This window comes from Diplotaxodon limnothrissa, linkage group LG4 (assembly GCF_057381915.1).
Source record: "Diplotaxodon limnothrissa isolate DT_005_m linkage group LG4, D_limnothrissa_male_GT1.1, whole genome shotgun sequence".
In the NCBI taxonomy this organism is placed as follows: Eukaryota; Metazoa; Chordata; class Actinopteri; order Cichliformes; family Cichlidae; genus Diplotaxodon; species Diplotaxodon limnothrissa.
In genome coordinates, this window is record NC_140599.1 from 285,641 (window position 1) to 303,077 (window position 17,437).

Sequence of the window (17,437 nt, forward strand, 5' to 3'; positions counted from 1 at the left end):
TACACATACTGAGGTGAGTTGTTGAGGATATGTCGAGCTGTCGATAAGCACGGCTGGTTTTGTGCTCTTATATACTGTTAGCCTGTTTTGCTGGCGTTAGTGAAGCTGTTTTCAACTGGATGTAACATTGTTGAACTCTGATGATTAATGAATAAACTCTCGATGTGACGATGTGAGCATGTAATTGTAACCCTGTGTTCATTTAGTCGTTTGATACCGTTTAATATCCAGTACATCTATTGGGTGTTTTATAACATGCCCTGGAATCATTTTAAGTTTTACAATGCCGGTGATTTACGACTCTTTCGCGACAGTCAACTGTGGCGTAAACTCTGGCGGGTCTCAGAGCTAGCTTATGTGAGCAAGCAGTGACATCTATACATGCAGTAGCCTTAAAATACTGATTATTTATTCTCCTGCTAGGTAAGAATTTGTGTTTTATACGTTTATTGTCACATTGTGCGCCATGTTATTGTTTCGGTGAAATGAATTTCTACAATGGCGGACTTAGACAAAATAGTGTTACTGTTAATTTGACTCTCTGCAGTGTTTAAATGCTTACATATACACACACAGTTACTGTCCCGCCACACGTAGGACTCAGTTCTGCTTCTATGCCCCATCTTTGTTTACTCTTTCCCACCCAACAAGTGCATAAATAAGATGTTAAAAACGTCATCATCATATCAAACATGATCGATTTGGGGGGAGTTTGTTTGGCACATGCTGACTGCATCCTAATTATAACCAGAAGAGGAGGCGAGAGCAGAGAACGAGAGTGCAGCAGTTTGGTGAAAGGAACAGGTGAAGAAGAGGTGAGCATCCAAGAGACGAGCAAGAGGACAGTTTCAAAGCAGACATTATGGCACAATAAAAGCTGTAAGAGCAGAGATTCATTCATATCTTTACTATTTTTCTTTAGCTTCTACTCCCGCTGCTTACAATAAATCTGAGATAAAGAACAAACAAGAACAACTCACATGGCATTGATTGTTTAGTTCAGTGTCACTCTGTGATTGTTTGACATTTCATATAAATGTGACTCTAAAATATAGTCAATAATATTAAAAAGCTGCTGTTACTGAGTGAAACTTGAAGGATTATGATAAACTTCAGTTCTTACTGAATCTGTAACATTGCTTTTTTTTAAAATTGTTAAATGACTTTTGTGTCACTGCACAGTGAAAAGCTCACCTGATGTAGTGGTGAGGCCATGTTCACCACTAGATGGAGACAACCTGGCACAGGTATTTTCTATACACTAAATTTCACACTGAAAAGCCTTGGTGGGAATTGTTGTTTCATAGAAAGTAAAGGAAAACATGTCTTGAGGTCTTTTTCCAGTGTTTTCAAAATTGTGTTTTTCACATACACATCAAAACTTCACACAGACAAACACACACACAAAACAACAAAATATGTCAAATTAGGGAGGGCAGAGAGCGCAGCCTTTACATTGTTTTATTGTAGAGTGACAGGAACTGCCTATGAGCTTCTAATCAAGCAGAAGTGTTGACGGAAAATCTATCAAAGGAAATACATTGATGAAAATCAAAGAAGAGAAATATTTATATGATGTTCCATTTTCCTGAGAGCTGATTGGCTTTGATGACCCCTTCAAGTACTACATGCTACTTTGTCCTGCTAGTTAAGCCTGCTGTCTGTTCTCAGGCCTCCTCCTGTTTCACTGCCATATATCCACCACCAGAGGGCTCCACTGACCTGCCTGCTGACATCAGAGCACACCCCTGTGTCATGTGACCTGGCAGGAGTAGCAAAGCTGGACTCAGACCTGGCCAGGCAAGTTCAAAGGCAGCTGTGGTAGAGAGAGTATATGGGCTCAAATTGTGCTCATAAATATTTTGTACTTGTAAATCAATTTGTGTGTGTATGGGATCAGAACGATGCCACCTTGAAATGAAACCGAAAAAAATATTGAAACTGAAAAAAATATTGAAACTGAAATAAATGTACAGCGCGGCTGCGGTCACGGACAAACTTGCATGTGTCTGTTCGGGAATGGCAGATGCTGAGAGGTCCAGCGTTTACATTACCGGCTATTTCAAAGTGACAGCCTGAGGTGTTCTTCAGTAAATTGGACTACCAGACAGGAGGACCTGAGGCCCCACCGTATTATTTTCGGTAAGTTAAATGTGTGTGTAAGCTAATCCGTAACTTAGGTCCTTAGGTGAGCACTCGGCTGTCGGGGAAACTTGTTTTGTAAAGTTCGTTTAGCTAACCCGTGCAGGTGAATGAATTTACCCTGACTAAAGAAATCAAGAGAAACGCACCGGGCTGCTCAGTGACTAACCACGGTTACTGTACTTTTATTATGAGTATTATACTGTAAGAGCAACAGGCTGGACTCTGCTTCTGCTCCTGTGCAGAGCTGATTATTAATAAGAAGCTCGGTATACAGACAAGGATAACACAGTACCCGGGCTAGAAAGACAACTCCAGTTTGAGGCGCATGTCCTCCTGACATTTGGTGTTTGTGTTAACGATCCAATGGAAAAGCTTTGATGGGAGTGAGCTGTTCACTTGCACTATAGCACACAAAACGCTGCGCTGAGCACTGAGTGTTGCATCCGTGTACACACTGCATTGCTTCATATTTCACTCGTAAAGTAGGAAATGGGTGGAGCAGTTTATTAAAAGGGTAAACGTACATGGGTTTGATTGTAAGGCCCAAACAGAGCTGGCACAGGTCTAACAAGCTTGTGCATGAAGGGACAAACTGAGTGTGACATAAGGAAATGCTTACATGTGTAATTATCTTGATTACTGGTGAAGGACTACGTCACATGTAATCAAACATGATTCATTACTTATAAAAACCCTTTAACTAAAAGTGTATCAGAAACTCTCCTCTACTGTTTACTCTGTTTATCACCCAACAGTGACCTCGACCCTCTTCAAGCTCCTCACTGGTCAGTTCGAGTCAGGACGGCTGAAAATCCTCAGTGTTTACTGGGTAAGTTAAACTGATCAGTGGGACACTCGGGGACAGAGACCATGATGCTTTGGGGCTGACCACAGAGGTTTTACTAGTCAGTACAGATTTCAAACACACCGCTACATACTACATTAAGGTCAGTGCATTAAGTGCACTGACCTTAATGTTGTATTTTTCTGGTTGCTAATACACTTGGATCCATTACAAACATACACATTGTTGTGTGATGTGTGAAGACTTTTTATGGCTTTGTTTTTTGTCCGAACAGCACAGAGGAAACTATTTCTAAGCCAAGAGGCTAAAATTCATGCACCAAATGATACGCAGCAGATAAGACGGATGTAATCAAGCTACCGATAGAAAGAACATAATCAAGGACAAATAAAGTGTCTTTTTTTCCTCATTGTTCTCTGTGTGGGCCTCCTACTTCCTCCGTGTGGTAGTTTGACTCGTACTGATGTGGCTCCTCTGCTTCTTTTCACAAACAGTTTTTCCTTCCTGGTCACTGTTGAGCCCGTCACACTCAGCAGCTCGAGCTCGAGCTAAGACAGCCTTGAATCTTAAAACTACAGCCGTAATTGCATTTATGTCTTAGAGTGCTGGCCACAGATATTGATCCCATCTGACAGCAGCTCAGTAAAGCACAAGAGCGTCATCTTAAACAGGATATCAGACAGCGTTCTTATTTTTATTGTCTACTTCTGGTCACATCCTGCTTTTGCCACTGAGCGATCAGCATCCTGTGTTTTATCATGAAGTGATGACTACGTGAGCTCCACTTGTTTAATTCTTCTAACATCTATAAAACAACAGAGTTTCTAAATGACAGACTTATTTATTTGTGTTTGTGTCTCAGTATCTGTTTCCAGATGCTGCTGTGGAGAAGTCTGACTTTAAGAATAACACTCAGCTGTCCAACTCCAGTGGGACATCGGAGCAAGAGAAAACCTCTGATTATGTATGTTTGCCTCTTCACCACTCGCACACTCAAGGTTACACTCAGGTCAGGTCCAATATAAGTTTCAGAGTGAAGACTGGCTCAGTGCTGTCAGTACTTTGTCAGGATTTTTATTAGAATGTATTAAATTTGGTGTCCTGCTGTTTGATTTCATGCTGGTCTTTTCCCTCGTTGTAGAACCTTTTCCACCAGCTGAAGTCAGCCCCCAGTGACAGTCTGACCTACCGTCTGGCTCTGTGTGTGTGTCTGGTCAACTAATACTACGGTGGGCTGCGGGCTGTTGGACACCTCTGGCAGGAGTTTGTCCTTGAGTTGCGTTAGCGGTGGGAAAATAACCATCTTATTTGTGGGTGGGTACCTCACAGGCTCATGCTGCTTTGATTTTAAAGATGTCACACATATTAACATTTTCATTTTATAGCAGGTAAAATAAGTATTGAACACGTCAGCAGTTCTCTAAGCAAATATATTTCTAAAGGTGCTTTGATGTGAAATTATCACCAGATGTCGGTAACACAGGGACATTAAACACACAGACATTTATTTATTACTTTATACAAATGTTGGTGATGACAGTTCATGGCAGCTTCTGTATGGAGAAACCAGCCCCATCATTGCTCATGACTTTGACCCACTCACCACACAAACAGTCTATAAATCCCGAATGCTCCGTGGATCCTTCCCACAGATTCAGCTCAGGTGATTGGCTGGGCCGTTCCAGCAGCTTTACTTGATTCCTCTGAAACCAACAGTTTCCATTGGCTGTGTTTGTGATCATGGTCTTGCTGAAACATCCATCCTTGTTTCATCTTCATCATCCTGGTAGATGGCAGCAGATTTTAATCAACAATGTCTCCATTCATCCTTCCTGGAGTTAGATTTAATGGCTCAGTCCCTTTTGCAGCTTGTTATAAAGTTTTTATGCATAACTTTTCTAAGCAATCACACATTTTTTTGGGAACATCAAAATCATAATGCTCCCACCTCCAGACTTCAGTGTTGCTGTGGTGTTTTTGGGATGCAGCCACCCAAACACGGTGTGTTTACAGCATTCAAAGAGTTTTGCTCTTAACAAAGGCAGTCGCACTTTTCTCCTCTCCCTTATCTTCCCTGCTTAGCCTCTTGTGTCCTTGTTTACTCTCGTGTTTTTTGTATTACTTTTCCCTGGAACACTCTCTCACAGTCTGTTCTCTAAAACCTAAAAGAGGAATTATGGATTTGATCAACTGGTCCCTGAATGCAATTGACACCCCTTTCTCAACGAGAAGTCTGGGCTCGGGTGAGCCTGAGTGCTGAAGAGATCTACCTGTTCGGAACCATGGTAACAGGGTTCTGGCTGATCGGAGCTGGCTTGGCCCTGACTTATCGAAGAATTAAGAAAGCGGAACCGGCTGTTCAAACCCCCACAAGGCTGCCCGCTGGGATTCAAACGATGGGAAGAGGCGTGAGTTTCTCAAAATGAGCTCATTGAGTGCAGCATGGATAAGATCTTGGAGAAGCTTACGGCTGCTGTGAATACTCAGAATAAGACTTCTGAGTGCAAATTGGATCACATCTTGGAGAAGCTCACTGCGGTCGTTGTTAACTTGTTATTTTCTGTTATACTGCGAGAGTACTGTTGCCCGCGAAGGGTTGTTGTTGGTGTGGAGAAAAATGGCGTAACAAATAAAGCGCTTGGAGTGAGACTACGACGTCGTGTCTTTGAGTTCTCAGAATCGGCTCTCTGAGCACAAGAATGACAACATCACGGAGCGCAAGTTTGATAACATCATGGAGAAGCTCACGGCTCTCCAACGGGAGATTGAGAGACCAGTGTCGGAGTGTTAGAACAGCTTTGAAATTCATATGAGCTGTTCGCACTAAAGTAAAAACCTCCATCACTTATGCGGATACCCCTTCGGCCCCAGCCGTGGGCTCAAGGCTGGAGCCGAACAACAACTCCCTGATAACGACTGTGTTTAGACTGTTCTTCCCACTCCATGCAAGGCCACCTGGGTTGGCTGGAAGACTGTTTACTTAGCCTGGCAGGGAGGAGGACACTGTCTCAGCTGAACTCTGGACACGCACACGCTTACACAGACATATATACACATGCAGATGTACACTCCTCCCCCCTCCAAACGCCTTCGACGCTTATTCCCCTCCGATGCTGACGGTGGATCATGGAGACCAGCGCACGCAGGCCTGGATGTACTGTCTACACTGGCTGTCTCTCACCCTTTACCCATCCCTGTTGCTTGTCATGTGTTTCTTTCGTGTATTAAGAGTTTTTTCATGTGCAGAGGTGTTTTTTTTCTGTTCTCAAACTGATCTCCCTGTTGGAGCTCAGTCTGGGGGGAGTTATTTTTTTCTCCTTATCTTTCCTCATGTGGTGCATTTTCCATTGTTATGCCTCTCTGACCTGTCTTCCCCATGTGATGTTTGTGTCATGTATGTATGGTCAGAAGGGTAAGATGGCGCTGGCAAAGGTCGGCAGCCTTAACCCAATTTCCATTGGGGTCAGCCTTCAGGATCAATAAAGTTTTATTGAATTGAATTAAGTGACCAAACTATAAAGTTAAAGCGTATTGTTGTACCTATGCATTACACTGGAGCAGAGCTTACATACATTCTTACCTGCTTACACTCATCATTCATTCGTCAAACTGAATAAAATAGCAATAAAATAGGGTGGCTGCAGCTCAGGCGGTAGAGCGGGTCGTCTACTGATCGGAAGGTTGGTGGTTCAATTCCTGGCTTCCCCCAGGCTGCATGCCAAATATCCTTGGGCAAGATACTAACCCCAAATTGCTCGCCGATGCGTTCATCGGAGTGTGCACGTGTGTGTGTGTGTGTGTGAGAGAGAGAATGTTACTTAGAAAGCACCTAGAAAAATGTGCTTGTGTGAATGGGTGAATGCACAAGTTGTGTAAAGCGCTTTGAGTGCTCAGAAGAGTAGAAAAGCGCTATATAAGAACCAGTCCATTTACCATTTAACCAGAGGAGTATTGCACTGGTTGGATGGCAGCAGCCATGGAGGGAGGGTGTAATTGTCCCGTGTTATGCTGCTGGTGTATTAGATGTAAGCTTACATTTGGCAGCATTAGTGAACATTATACTGAATGTTACACAGGAGTGTCTCAGGTAGGAGGGAGGCTCACTCGGTCCATTCACTGAGCTTAGTGTTCAGTGATCGATGGTCCAGGGGAAAAGCTGTTTTCTTAGCCTGGCTGTCCTGTTTCTTGAACAGGTGCTGTCCAGGATGAGATGAGATTTGATTGGCTCTCCTGAGACAGCGAGTGCTGACCATGTCCTCCAGGGAAGGAAAGGGACAGGCACTATTCTTCTGTGCTGTCTTAATGACCCACTGAGCAGTTAGCATACCAAGCTGTTAGCAGTAGGTGGGGACACACTATGGTGCTGTGGTAAAAAAGCCACCAAGACTTTCTTCTCCAGATGGTTCCTCCTCCTCCTCAGCATCCTGAGGTGGAGTCTTTGACTTTGGACCATGAGAGGTCCTCAGCTACGTGAGTCCCCAGGAACGAGGACACTCGCTGAACACAGTCTGCTTGATGTGGAGAGGAACGTGTTTCCCTCTGCTGAGGTCACATCTCCTTAGTTTTGATGGCGCTGAGCAGACGCTTGTGTTCATTGCAGCAGCCTGTCAGGTTTTTAACCTCCTGCCTGTTCGCCGTCTTCTCCGCTGATGATTGTCGCATCATCAGCAAATGTAACGATGGTGTTAGAGGGGCAGGTAGGTGTGAACTCATGAGTGTACAGGAGAGCAGGCAAAGACGCCTGTGGATACTTTATGAATGCAGATGATAATATTCTGCCAGCGTTTCACAGACTTGTTCAGCAAACTTTAAACACACTTCACGCTTCTCTTTTTTTCTGTGGCTCTTGCGCACATATTGTTTTCTTTGAAACAGTCGTACCTGCTGATTCCAGGCCTTTCTGTGGCTCTTCATAACTGGGCCTTGACTCTTCTGATAATTCTTTTCACTGGTCTGTGTGAAATCTTGTGGGAAGCACCTGGTCGTGGCCCATTTATGGTGAAATAATATTCTTTCCACTTTACCAAAAGTGCGCTGGAACCTTCAGTAGTTCTACTGTGACCACTGCCACCAGCATGTTTTGCAAAAGTCTTGAGAGAGCTCGTTGTTTTTACCCGTCATGAGACGTTTCTTGTGTGAAACCTGAATAATGAGACCATCAGTTGGGACTGAACCAGCTGATATTTGATTTGATATTAATTGGCGAGGTCTGTGACGAGTTACATGACTCTTTGGTGGCAGGACTCCTGGGCTGGAGGTGCGAGTCCCACTGAGTCTGTGGATGTTGTTGGACTGTCCTGGTTTCCCACCTCGGGATAAGCAGACTACAGTAGCGGTTTCCCTTTCTAAGAAGTGGGACTAGGGGCTGAGCTTGAACTTGGGAATGATACTCCAAAGCCTCCCTGGAAGTCTGTGACTGGGTCAGTTCGTTAGTTGAACCTGAGGTTGAGGATATATTTTCAGCCCTGGAGCTCCTCTGTCAGATGGTGACGGCATACAAAGTATCTGGTACCACTGTCCTCTGTGTGCTGCTGCTGTTGGTCCATCAGCTGTGGAGAGAGTGAAGAATAACTGATAATGAAAAGTTGTTGTTCTCGTTGAACTCTGTTATTGCTGCTTTATTCGTGGCCAACACTCAGCAGATATTGGCACCAGCCGATTTCAGTCGGGATCTCAAAGGACTTCGTGGAAGAGCAGAACCTATTTGCAGACATTTGTGGGACCTCGTTAGACTGTTGACTTGGACACAGACAGAAGACAGAAACACATTTTGAGACCAGAGGAGATGGATCTGTCAGAGTGGGGGCCCCCAGGCTGTGGAGTGCTTTGCCTCCATCATTATGTTGCTTTGATTGCATTTATTTTTATAAACAGCAGCTTGAGACTCATTTATTTAGCCTGGCTTTGAACTAGATTTGTGCTGTTTCATATTATTGTGAAGCACTCTGTGGTTCTTATCCTGTGCCATATAAATAAAGTCAAATGCTGGATGTCTGTACTTTGTCCAGCTGAGCCGACACTTTAGAATCGGGCTTTGGTCTTGTTGTCAGTCATGTTGGATCTCCGTCCGTCTCTAATAACAGACAAATGACCAAAATGTAAAAATCCAAGTACATAATACCAGGCACAAAAGCCCCTGCAGTGTTTGTGCCGTGCTCTAACTAAAACTTTGCTTGAAATTGTTTAAGCAGTATTTGTTTCTCTGTTAACACACTGGTGTTCACTCATATCCATCTCTGTGCTTCCTAATCTGCAGGCTGGCAGGTGGAGCTCCTGATCTTCGCTGTTGTCTTTTGCATCAGAAGTTCCAGGTAGCCACACAGTGCACAAAGTGCAAGGACTAATCGAACGATTTAAAAGACAAAAAACAACATCATGCACATTTGTAGACTTGCAACTTTAATTCCAGTGGTTTATCAAAAGTGTTGTGTTAACTTTGATAATTGGAACGATGTTTAGGTGATAAAGAGAAAAATGAATTCTGAGAGCTGATGCTCAGTGTGATACAGCATCTTCAAACTCCCAAACACCTGTTTATGTCGTGTTGTCTGTTGAACACAAGTAGCAGTGTTATGTTTCCATGTGTGAAAAGAGTTTTTGTTCCTGGACAGATGCTGAATTGTTGTATCAAAAGGAAGAAGGCCAGAGATGAATCTCACAAGGTACCCGAGGGGAAAGAAAAGGAACACAGGGTCTCAGGTGCCTGCCAGAAGAGCCGCCAAGGACCAGAGTGTGCAACCAGTGCTTCCAGTTCAACAAGAGAGATGTCTCAAGGAAAATCCTGGGACTCGTGGAGTGACAGCGAGGAGGAATTCTTCGAGTGCCTGAGTGACCAGGGCGAGACTGAGGCGACACAAGCTGAGGGCAGAGCTGAGGGCAGGCTGCACCCCCACAACAACATGACTCTGCTCAACTCTGCAGAGCCTCTCTATGTTCACAGGTCAGAGTCACTGCCTCACTGTGCAAACACATCATATGCTGTTATTTATTCCAAATACAGCATGTTGAAAATAATAGTCGGGTCACACGGGGTGGAGCCTATCCCATACCATAGGGCGAGAGGCGGGGTTCACCCTGGACAGGTCGCCAGTTGCAGGGCGAACACAGAGAGACAGACAAACATTTAACCCAGGGGTGGGCAACTCCAGGCCTCGAGGGCCGGCGTCCTGCAGATCTCACCCTGTGTCAACACACCTGAATCAGATGGTTAGTTCAGCCTCTGGAGAACTTCCACGATAAGGATAAGCTTTATTTGTTGGTTGCCTGCAACTGAGATGACCTAATCGACCATACATACCATGTACAAACTTAACATTGGGGATACAGGTCAGGCTAACTAGCAACAAAGGATAGCCCTAACCCAAGACACTTTGAGGAGGTCATTTAGCCATTTAAATCAGCTGTGTTGGATCAAGGACGCATCTAAAACCTGCAGGACACCGGCCCTCGAGGCCTGGAGTTGGACACCTCTGATTTATGCTCTCATTCACACCTGTGGGCAGTTTAGAGTCAGAGTTAACCCAACCCCACTCGCTCCATGTTCAAAGACGTGCAGTTAATAATTAGAACTAAAAGAAAGCGGTTGTAACAGTACAGAGGCGGCCTTTGTGTGACAAAACCATGAAAGCAGATCTCATATAAGTGGTTCACAGAAATGTCATTAACCTCAGCTGAAGCTGACTGAGTCTGATATCTGTGCATCATGTTTCATTTTCAGGAACCGTCTTCTCTGTGCAGTTAATGAATGGGATATTAATGAATTAATAAAAAATGTCATGTAGGCTTTTACAAGTAAACTAGTGTGGAATAAGAGGACTGTTGATCAGCCTACGCTGTGGAAAGCTGTGACTCTGTCACTGACACGTGTGGCATGATGGATGCAGTCATGCTGGGAGAAGCTACGTGAGTGCAGAAACCTCTGATCACCAGACGATCACGTGGTCGTCAGTTTTCAAACAGCTCATTGCAGTTTTATAAATCATCTTCAGAGGTTATTTGAACCTTGTCTTTGCAGAGACCTGCAGATCTGAGGCAGTAATGCAGTGATAATGACCAGCACACAGTGTAAGTCATGCTGCAGCTGCCCTGAATCTACAGTGTTGGTTATTCCCACCATGTCTCTGTTTCTGATCCAGTGTGGACGAGCTCTTTATTCAGTCTGAACTGGTTTTAATACTAAAATACAATTGATTTGTTATTCATAGATTTTCAGATTTACTCTTACACAAAAAAGTAAAACATTTTTGTTGCCAGATCACACGTATTTACTTCCAGTCCTGAACAGAAGGAAATCGTTTTGATGCCTAAATGACATTTTATGTTCAGTGACAGCCTGGTGTGCTTGGGTCCATGAATGCAGTGGTGTCGTGAGTGGGCCCTGCTCGAGTCGTCAGTGCCAGTATGAGGTGTCAGTGAATATATTTACACATTACTTCATTTAAAGTACGAGTTTGTGTCTCTGTCCACAGGCAGCCAACCCCGGCTGTGTCCTGGAGGATTTTGTGCGCTGGTATTCACCTCGGGATTACGTAGAAGAGGAAGTGGTTGATGAGAAGGTCAACACAATGGTGATGGGGACACTCAGTCCCAGGATGAAGATCCCAGGCAACATGTGGGTGGAGGCTTGGGAGACTGCCAGGGTCACACCTGCACGACGCCAAAAAAGACTTTTTGATGACACCAAGGAGGCCGAGAAGGTCTGAAGCAGGTCGTTCGTTTTGCCACATGCGTGTTTTAAGCCAAACGTGTTTACTAAGTGGATCACAAAGTGTTTTCATGAATGTTTCTGCTGATTTTCAGGATCAGCTTCTGCCATGGGACCGTTTTGGCTCATGTATGTTGAAGAAGTCAGTTTAACACAGATCTGTGCTCACAGACATGTTGAAGCATTTTCACATGTTGATGAAAAAGGATCTGATGCTGTCACACACGATGTTTAACTGACACACAGCAGCTCTCTGTGGTGTGATGGTGTTAAATGAAGAACAACTTTAAACCAGCTTCTATTAATGATCCGGTCGGCTTTATGGGAAAGGGACAAACAGTAACTGGGGTTAGTTGTTTCCTCACCCAAAGAGGGTCCTGGATTTGGACCCGGGCAGGTCCCTGCCAAGCGTTTGCATGTTCTTCCTGCACATATGAAAGCAGAGCTCGGAGCTCCAGTTTGCACCGTCACTGAAAATGTTGCCTGTCTTTTAAAGACATTGTTTATCCAAAAAGAGAAAGTTAAAAATAATGCTCACTGATAGTCTTATGACAGATTTAAAGATCTGGGTATGACTGGTCCCTCTGTGAATAACCATCATAGAGAAAGGTCACCGTTTATCTGGAGTCTTCTTCAGAGGCAGCCTGTTGGCTGTGCAAAAATATTCTGTTGATCTGAAAGAGCAAAAGGAAAACAGAAGCCAGGCAAACTAAACTTTTTGGGGGTTTGTCTTTAGGTTCTGCACTACATGGCGATGCAGAAACCTGCAGACCTGGCCCGTCACCTCCTGCCCTGTATACTTCATGCAACTATTCTGAAGGAAGAAGGTAAGTCCTCACCGTTTGGTTGAAAAACACGTTTATATGAAATAAAATCAGGGAAAATAACTCTAAGCCCACAGCAGGTAAATTACAGTAAGACCGAAATACAAAAAACTAAAGATATTAAAATAAGTACTAAGAAAATGAAATGCAACCCGAGATGTTAATGGAGAAAAAAAAACAGAAGCTGCATGAATAAAAAAGTAGAAATCTTGGACGCTGCCAGCATAATGCACAGCCTTTTGACGGGGCTCGCACACAAACACAAAGCAGAGGATGAAGCATCACCAAATATGTTTCCAAGCCAAAGAAGATAAGATGAAGCATACCTGCGCAGCGGTGGGTGATGAGGAGAGGCCGCAGCGTGTCTGTCTTAAAGTGCAAGTTTGTGACAGTTTAAAGCTTAACAAGCTAAGACGCCAAATATCCAGAGCACAAAGACAAGTCAGAGGGCTTTTTCAGACACACACTTCTAAACCGTCGTGCTCAACAGTGTCTCTGCTAAAACTGCGTCTGTGCTCTGCTCCTGTAAAGTTGCCTATCGAGTGCTTAATGATAAGGTGCATGGTAGCTGCTTTCCTCTGCAGGTGGACAAAGGAATGACTTCTCTGCAGACAGGCTCCTGGCAGAGCCACTGCAGAGGAACTCTTTACAATCACTGACTGTGAAACGTGAGGACTGTGTGGGGATGTGCAGACGGGGGCGCGACGGCTGGGAAACGAGGAGGGCTGCAAGTGGATGCACTGTATGATACACGCTGGCGTCTACACAGCTCAGTCCTGAGCTGAGTGATGTAATGACTGATTGCATCGACACAGTCATTACATCAAAATACAACCCCTTTTTTTCGGCACTGAAGTGAAACAGGCTCCGCCCACACAGCCGTTCTGTATCACAGCTGTGATGCAAAAAGATTTGGGCACCACTGGTATAGAGTGAATGGAACCCAGAACCTGGAAGTGTCCAGTGATGTGAGGGTAAAGGACGTCTCACTGTGTACTTTGGTGCACAGATGAGTTTGTGGTCAGTTCAGTGAATGCAGCCCATGAGCTGCAGAAAAAGCCCAAATCCTGAGCCCCCCAAGATTTGGGCTCAAGATGTGTTCTGCACTGCAGGCCCTTGGACTCCATCAGGGTTTGGGCCAGTTTTGAGCTCTTATAAGTATCAGAGATGGACACGTGATGTTTTCAGGGCTGCGTAGGCATGATGGGTAGAACATGACCCTGGTGTTAAAATGCAGGTAAATGTGATTTAGTTTGTTTACTCTAACTAGCTACCCAACCCTCACTGTGAAAGGAGCCTGGAAAGTTTCCCCAGCATGAATTTCTTTCAGTCAAGTTTTCTCCAGTAATGATCAGAAATCAGATAAAACCCACTCTTTATTTTATTCTACACACAATAAATTGATAATTATTCCAGGATACAGAAAAGTCTAGATTTCGTCTTCAGGCTGTCACATCTGGAGCAGGGCATAATTTGAATTGGTTTTTAGAAGAAGCTAAAGATCTTTCAGTCGTGTTGCTGTTGTTCCCTGACACCTGCAGTGCAACCATTAATTTAGCTAATGAGAGTTCACGTATAATTATAACAGGTCTTAGTTTCTGGATCGTCTCTAAGTTGACGGTATACTGCTAAGACCAGTTCTGAGTCTAGAGACAGCCAATGGTAAGGACTAGTAAGGACATCACTGAGGAGAGTTTTCTAGTACTTTGGAGAAACCTCAATCAGCTAACGTCCTGCTGTGATACTCAGACCTTTTCTCTAATTAAACCAGAAAGCTAGTTTTCATTTATTCTGTAATATCCCAGAATGTTTCAGCAGGTCAGAAATGCTTTGGTGCATATCCAGGTTGTATGCAAATTAATTCTGATTAAGTCTGGACTACAAAATACAAAACATAGCAACAATAATGTCCTCGTTTCACTTCTTTAAAAAATGTATTTTGATCTTATGACACTTACTAAAAGCTTTACTTCCAGAGGTTGACAGAGACGCTCCGTGCTGATAACACGTGAATGTGTGAAGGTTTGGATCATATCTATCTAATAGACTCCAGTTTGTGCATGTAAATGGAGAGTCCTCTTCACACACTGAGGTTAATTATGGAGTTCCACAGGGTTCAGTGCTAGGACCAATTCTGTTTACATTATACATGCTTCCCTTAGGCAGCATCATTAGAAGACATAGCATACATTTACACTGCTATGCTGATGACACCCAGCTCTATCTGTCCATGAAGCCAGATAACACACACCAATGAGTTAAACTGCAGGAATGTCTTAAAGACATAAAGACCTGGATGGCCGCTAACTTTCTGCTTCTTAATTCAGATCAAACTGAGGTTATTGTACTCGGTTATTGTAGATGGCCCCGCCCCTCCCTGAGCCTGGCTCTGCTGAAGGCTTCTTCCTGTTTAAAGGGAGTTTTTCCTTGTGCCAAAGCACATGTGGGTATATTCCTGGACAAAAGGCTTAGTTTCTATTTGCAGATGTGTTCTGTGATCCTCTGAAATAGCTGGATTAATTAACTCCAATAATAATCCATCAAGACTTTGTGGATATGTTTTAATCTCTGTAAAGATTATTATAAAATGTAAGGTAAGGTAAGGTAACTTTATTTATACCTAAAGGCAAGGTAAATTTGCTTTACAGAAAAATGACAGCATTTGACATCCCTTTAAAAACACACATACCTAGTAAATATATAAAACTCACTGTGACACATGTTGTGAAGGTTTTGTTTATTTCAAAAGGATCTGTATTAGTAAGATAATAGTTTGCAGGTTTACTCAATTTTAGGCTTTTTCTCATGTTAACAGTAATTGAGGTTACAAACGTGGCAGGTCTTTCTTTTAATCACAGCTTTCTGTCACTCTGGAAACACTGTCATTTCTTCTCTTTCAGAGTCTGCTGAAGATATTCCATCAGTGCAAAAAACCATTCAGCAAGCTACAGTTCAAGCGAGCAAGCTCCTGCAGTCCCCCAACCAGGACTACAAGAAGTTAGAGGTCAGTGAAAACTCGACCGGACTTTCCACAAATAATTCAGTTTAAAAGAAAGTATCATTAGATTCACCCAAAAAAGTTTTGTTTTTAAATACATTATTGATTGATTGTTAACTGTGTTTTTGTTGTAGTTGAGTATGTGCTGTACATGAGGTGTACGTAGACTGGACAGTGTGCACCATGGCTGAGAACTTGGCTGATAATTATTATGGCCATTGATGGTTGAACCATGAAAACAGGGGTGTGGTGCAGTGGGATTGTAGTGGGAGCTGGAGTAACAAACTCCAGTGCTTCCTCAGTGATGGCTAACTTTTTTCTAAACCTAGGTAATTCCTTCGGCTGTTCCCACCTGGGCTCAAAGCTTTTATACTCTGCTGATATCGGATGTGTTTATCAGTGATCGAAAACAGAGACTGAGATTGTTATTATTGAGTTTGATCACACGTTAGGTGCATTAAACGTCTGCTTTAATACTGTCCTAAAGTCTGAGAACAATCATCACTTCTTCACATATAAAAATGTTCTTCTCACTAGCACTCAGTATCCATACAGCCCCTTTTCTTTGAATAACACTGTACAGCTGCACAGCTAAACCCCACCATGTTAGTTCGGCTTGACTGGACAGTCTTGTTGTGTAAAAGTATTCTTGGCTTTCTCAAAGTACATTTAAGTATGCCATGTATCCACTGTGACTCCAAACACGCCTTTTACACCCCGAGACTCAGCCTATAACGTTCCACGTAGGAAAAACCACGTATGTGTATAAATGTGACAGTCTTGGGGTCTCATGCTGTCAGGATTGAGCAGACAGTTGTTCTTGTCCTGTGTGCAGGATTTCATTAACCAGCTGCTGAGCATGGAGACAGTCATCACTCAAGCTCGCTCGCTCAAGGCCAAGTTCTCCGTTCCTGAGGACGACAGCGGAGAGGCTGCTGATGAACTGAAGAAGTGAGTCGCAGAGTTTGAGCTGCGCTCACTGACAGCTTTGTTTGTGCTGTTGGTAACATGTAACAGTCTTCACCGTCACTATAGATAGTTAGTCAGTAACAGGTTGTCACGATGAATCTGTTTCACAAAGACGGCGTCTGAAGGATCACAGTCAGTTCACACGTTTCTTTCTCGCTCATGTTGGTGGTCTTATTTTATAGTTTTGGTGTCTTCAGGTTTTACATGTTCTTATTTAAGTGTTTTGTTTTGTGGGAATATTGTAACATTTTCCACATTGTGTGTTGTCTCTAGGTTTGTGAGCTCCCTGCTGGAGGAACCAGAGGTGGTAGTGACAGGAGCAGGCCAGGGCCTGGCTGGCAGTATAATCCACGGACTCTTCATCAGTGCTCAGAGGGTAACTCTCACTCTGCCTCCGTGTCCTTCCCACGTCTTGCTGTCAGTTTCATGTATACAGTCATGTATTTGTCATCTATAGAGACATCTTTAGAGGTACACACACACACCAGTCAACCACTTATTCAATATCAGCATCAAGAATAGGTCGGTGTCCCGGTCCTAGAACAAGACATGAAGTCAGCGCTGTTTTATTTTGTTGTGGGCAGTCTGAGGCACACCTGTGCACTACTCATGATGTCAGATCAGCATCCTGATGTGGCACACCTGTGAGGTGGGATGGATTATCTCAATATAGCAGATGTGCCCACTACCACACATTTGGACTGATTTGTGACCACTGTTTGGGAGGGATGGTTATATTGTGTATCTGGAATGAATTTTAGGTCTCTACGTCCATCCCATGGGGAATGGGAGCAGTAACAAAGGTGTTGCGTTTATATTTTTGTTGAGTGTATATACTTCATGTAGATGAAACTGGAAGGACGTGGTCAGCACTGATGTAAAGATGCGGTGTTTTCTGTCAGTGTCAGGAGAGTCTGCTCTATTGTAACGTTGTTTCTTCCTGAAACACACAATTGCTGCTGCTGTGCTGTGAAGCACGTTCAGAGCTATAA

At 43.7% G+C, this 17,437-nt stretch overlaps 1 pseudogene; it reads left to right on the forward strand.

Moving 5' to 3' along the window:
• The first annotated feature begins 3,413 nt into the window (after window positions 1-3,413).
• LOC146632947 (rab3 GTPase-activating protein catalytic subunit-like) lies at window positions 3,414-17,001 on the forward strand (annotated as a pseudogene).
• Window positions 17,002-17,437: the final 436 nt, after the last annotated feature.